We start from the raw sequence: 5572 nt of genomic DNA on the forward strand, positions 1-5572 counted from the left end.
GCGCGCCTCTCTGCGGGCGTCTGTCTTCAGGGCCTGCGCTGCGGGCTCCAAAGTGTCCTAAAGAGGCAGGCTCATCCAAGCCCTTTACGTGTCTCGAGACAAACAGGTCATTACTTTTTCATCAGATATCTTGAGACAAAGAAGATGCTGTATTTTTCTGCCTAACGTGCAAGAAAGCAGCTCTGTAGGATGGTTAAAGAAAATAATTTATTGTGTAACAAGCAACGCTTATTTAATAAACTAATACATTGTTCTGAAAAGTGGCTCGTTAATTATAACTGAGCTTCACGTTGAGTTCTTTTATGAAATAAGCTGTGCACCACGGTTGATGAGCAGGAACTGCAAGATCTGAGACTAAATACAAGTAACACTTAGAGCTGTGAAGAATAATGTTTGTGGCATTAACATCCCACAGGAGAAATACCCGCCCAAGCCCCGCTCTCCTTGGTTTGCAGTTCATTTCTGAAAATTATGTCCTAACAGGGCATAAAATTAGATTTTTAGATTGGAAACGTTATATCTTAGGTAATACGTGCTTTCTTTGGTGAAGCGAAGTGACTGTTCAGAGTGCCGTGCGGTGGACTTAAGGAGCAGAGCTGCAGGTGGAGAGCAGGGGCTGGCGTGGGTCCTGGGGCTCGGGAGGAGGCTCGCCTTCAGGTTGCGTTGTGTTTTTGTAACTTCACAGGGAAGTCGGTTTGGGGGGTGGGTGTTTCATCATCAGATTTTTTTTTTTTATTTAAAGATTTTCGCATGAATCTGTTTTCAGCTTGTAGAAAATTGTCGCCGTGCTGTAACTTTATGTTTCTCGTTTGGGTTACGTTGAGCTGCTTGGACCCGAGTTTGTATTTTTCGTCAAATGTGGAAAGTTTGGGCCACGATTTCCTGTTATTTCTCCCTTGACCCGACCCGCCTCTCCCATCCTCTCCCCCCTGGCACTCCAGTGACGCCACGTCAGCCCCTGGGTCTGGCTCCCCCTTTCCCTAATCTTGGGTCTTTTCCTCCTTAGTTCTCTAGGAGCTTCGGTTGGGTGGTCTCTGTTGTCCCGTCACAGAGTTTAGTGCTCTCTCCTCCACGTGCCTGATCTGCTGTTGGGCTTGTAGACTGAATTTTTAATTTTAGAAATTGTATATTTCTTCGTTCTAAAATTCCATTTGGTCCTTTTTTATAAAAAGGAAAGAAAACCTTTTTTATAAAGGTTTTATTTCCCATTATGTTCATGTTTCATTTAACTCCTTAACCATAGCTTTACTGAGTAGCTTTACTACAGATCATCTGGAACTGTTTGCAAAGTGGTGACACCAGCTAACACTGCTGCTGGCAGGTATGTGGGGACACCTGCTGGCCCTCGTGCCCCACACTTTCAGTCAGGCTTCTGGAAGTCTGCCTCCTAGCGAGCCCTGCACCTGCTGCCCTGTCGGCCAGGGTGAGCACCTGGCTTGCCAAGGTGCGGGTCAAGGATTTTCCCTATTTTCCTACCGGATAGCCTGTCTCTTAACTTGTAGAAGTGATTTATAGTTCTGGATGCTAGTACTTTGTGGATTATGTTTGAAAATAGCTTTTTCTTGTCTTTCCACATTTTAATGGTGTGTTTTGATGAAGAGAAATTTTAAACTTTTTTTTTAAGTGTTTTTTTTTTTGATGTGGACCACTTTTAACGTCTTTATTGAATTTGTTACAGTATTGCTTCTGGTTTTTTGGCCGCGAGGCATGTGGGATCTTAGCTCCCCGACCAGGGATCGAACCCGCACCCCCTGCATTGGAAGTCAAAGTCTTAACCACTGGACTGCCAGGGAAGTCCCAATTTAAACTTTAATAGGATGCAATTTATCAGTCTTTTTCATGATGATTTTTCTGTTTGTGGTCATAAAATATTCCATGTATCTTCTAAAAGAGCATATAGTTTTGTCTGTTTTGAGTATTAGATACATATTCTACCTGGAATTGACTTCTGTGCACGTTGTGAGGGTTAAGGACCCAGTTCCGGGGTTTTCACGTGTAGGTCCAGTTGCCCAGCATCATCCATTCACAAGACTCGTTGGTCATAAATGATTCGTGCGTCTGTTCCCCCCACTGGTGTCCGGTCCATCCCTGTGCAGCACCACACTCCGTAGGTCAAGACCTCCCTCCCCATGTCGGGATGTTTGGGCTACTTTTGACCCTTTGAATTGCATGAGCTTTAGAATTAGCTGGTTAAGTTGGGATTTTGTTTGGGATTGCGTTGGTCGGTTTGGGAAGAGTTGACATAGGTAATATTGGGTCTTACAAGCTGTGACTGTAGTATCTGTGTCCACTTATTAGATCTCCTTTAATATACGTTAATTATAGTTCTATAATTTTCTCCATGGAGGTCTTATGCATCTTTTGTTATGTTTATTCCTAGGTTTTCCTTATTTTGTGATGCCATATCTAAAAGATGTATTTTTGAAATGTGTTTGTTTGTATTTTATGGAAATAGAATTGATTTTTTGTACATTAATTTTACATCCAGAGATCTTGTTAAACTCGTAATAATTTGCCTGTAGCTGTGCTAGACTTTCTAGTACAGTCATGCCTTCTGTGAGTAATGGCTTTTCTTTTCTCCGTTCCATTCCTTTACTCTGGGTTTTTACTTTATGTTTTCTTTTCGGTTTTGTTTTGAGTTTTGCTCTTCTGTGCTGGCTGGCACGTCTAATATAATTGTGGATTATACGTGGTAGTAGAGTGGGCATCTGTCTTGTTCTGGGTATTAAATCAAAGGGGAGCTTTTACCACTTCACCACTAAATTTGCAATCGGTTTTTTGGTAGGTGGCCTTGCTCCTTCCGTTGTTAATTTGCTAACAATTTGTCATCATGAATGGATGAATAAGACACTTTTCTGCCACTATTGAGATACCCATATGATTTTTCTCCCTTGTTCTATTAATATGGTTAACTACAGTAAATTTCTGCAATAAGCACAACTTAGTGATGATGGGCTTTCCTTACATACATGTTGTTGTACGTGGTTTGTGGATGTTTTGTGTAGGATTTTGTGTTCCAGGTGTGCCACTTCATGTCCCCCTGGGCAGTGAGATTCTCTGGGCCTCCGTGTCCTGGTTTGCAGGGCCTGCCTCGCAGGCCACCGTGAGGGTCGAGTGACTTGTGAGTGCAGTCCCAGACAGGCCCCACACGCGGCCGGCACAGCGTGAGAAGATGTGGTACGTCCGTCTCCAGGGTGACATTTGCCTTTGTGATGCTGTCCTTGTTGGGATGTGCATCTACCTATCCTCTAGTCCCAGGAGAATTTGTATAAGATTGTTTCTTCCCTGAATGTTTGGTGGGACTTGCCCATGGAGTCATTTGTGCCTGCAGTGTTCTTTGTGGGGGAGATTTTCTAAAATTTTTATTTATTTTTTATTTAGTTGATTTACAATGTTATGTTAGTTTTTGCTGTACAGCAAAGTGGTTCAGATATATATATATATATATATATATATATATATATATATATATATACTTTTTCATATTCTTTTCCATTATGGTTTATCACAGGATATTGAGTAGAGTTCCCTGTGCTACATAATAGGACCTTGTTGTTTATTTTATATATAGGTAATGTTTATCTGTTAATCCCAAACTCCAAATTTATCCCTCCCCTCTACCATTCCCCTTTGGTAACCACAAGTTTGTTTTCGGTGTCTGTGAGTCTGTTTCTGTTTTGCAAAAAAGTTCATTTGTATCATTTTTTTTAATTCCACATATAAGTGATATCATATTTGTCTTTCTCTGACTTAACTTCACTTAGTATGACAATCTCTAGGTCCATCCATGTTGCTGCAAATGGCATTATTTCAATCTCTTTTTATGGCTGAGTATTCCATTGTGTACATGTGCCACATCTTCTTTATCCATTTCTCTGTTGATGGACATTTAGGTTGCTTCCATGTCCTGGCTATTGTATATAGTGCTGCATTGAACATTGTGGTACATGACTCTTTTTGAATTATGGTTTTCTTAGGGTATGTGCCCAGTAGTGGGATTGCTGGGTCATATGGTAGGTAGTTCTATTTTTAGTTTTTTAAGGAACCTCCATACTATTCTCCATAGTGGCTGTACCAGTTCACATCTTGTGGGGAGATTTTTGACTTGATTCAGTTGAATTATGGTTCGGCAATGCCGCAGAACGGGTTCTCAGGGGCCGTCCATGTGCCTCCCCTATAGCTGGTTTGGGGCCATGTGACCAACTCTGCAAGTGAAGGAGGTGTGTCTTCAGGGCCCAGCAGAGAAGAGCTGGTGGCCGCCCGAGTGGCACCCCTCCCCCTGGGCCCCAGCTGGGCTCCGTGTGAGATGCACGCCTCGTTGCCCAGCCCCTGGACTTTGGGCTTCTCCACCGCCGTTGGTACTCACCTGGCCAGGACTGTGCGGGCTTCCCCGTTCTTCTTGAGTTAGTTTTCATAAGTTACGTTATCTCTAGGAATTTGTTCTTATGGCCTAATTTTCAGGTTTTTTGGCATGACACTCGATCTTTTAATGACATTTTAATAGTTTCAGCATTTGAAGTTGTGTCCCTGTGGCAGAGATGTAGGGGCAGGTGTGTCCCTTCACGCAAGACCTTGCTGTTCAGGGGACGGGATGCAGCTCCTGAGCTCAGGACCCTCGTCCGGGCAGCCCCCAGTCAGTGACCAGGTGACCCCAGCAGGGCCCGGGGATGCCCCCAACAGGCCGCTGACCAAGATCCTGGGCCAGCTTGGCGGTGGCCCCGAGGCCTCCACTCCTGCCTCCTCCTGTGTGCCTCGGGGTGGTACCCACCGTGGACGGCTGACCGCCTCCGCGCTGCTGCCTGGCCCCACTTGCTCTCCTTGGTCATTCCTCATTCTGGCGGTGGAGCTGTTACCAATTCTTCTGTGTTTCTCTTGCTTTATCAGCTAATGTAATTGATACATTTTAGTTTAAATCTGCCATCTCATTTTGTGCTATTTGTTCTACTTGTATGATTTTTTTTCCTGTCTAGTGTTGCCATTTTTAGATAATTTTCTATCATTCACATTTTCACCTCTACAAGTTTGGAAGCTATGTGCCCTTTTCCTGGTGTGGTATCACAGCACAGTTTGTGCTTATTTGATCAGCACTCCTGACATCGTACACGAGCCATGAGCACGTGACTCCCTGTGCACCCCTTCTGGCTTACATGTCATGGTTTTCAGGTGCCTTAATGAAATATTTTGTTTAAATGAAATACAGTCACTATTTACCTGTAGTTATTTATTGTTTGCCCACTTCTCTCTCACATCTCAGACTCTCCGTCTCTAATCACCCTCTGCGTTTACCATTTCCTTTCTCACCTACTGGCATGAGTCTCCCCATCACGGTCTAAAAACGTCCTTATTTTATGTCAGTTTTGATGGCGTCATCCCCGTTTTCAGGGCTGCTGTGGGCGTGCGTGATGGGTTTTGTGTCCAGATCCCACTCCAGGCCTCGCACCTGGTGGGCGGCTGGCGCTCCCGTAAGCTGCGGCCCCCCCCGGGCGCATCCGTGTTACCGTAGTGCCCACGCGACTGCCCTTGCACACAGCGCACTTTTGAGGACCACAGACCCACGATTCAACACCTTTAT

Source organism: Eubalaena glacialis, chromosome 4 (assembly GCF_028564815.1).
Source record: "Eubalaena glacialis isolate mEubGla1 chromosome 4, mEubGla1.1.hap2.+ XY, whole genome shotgun sequence".
Lineage (NCBI taxonomy): Eukaryota > Metazoa > Chordata > Mammalia > Artiodactyla > Balaenidae > Eubalaena > Eubalaena glacialis.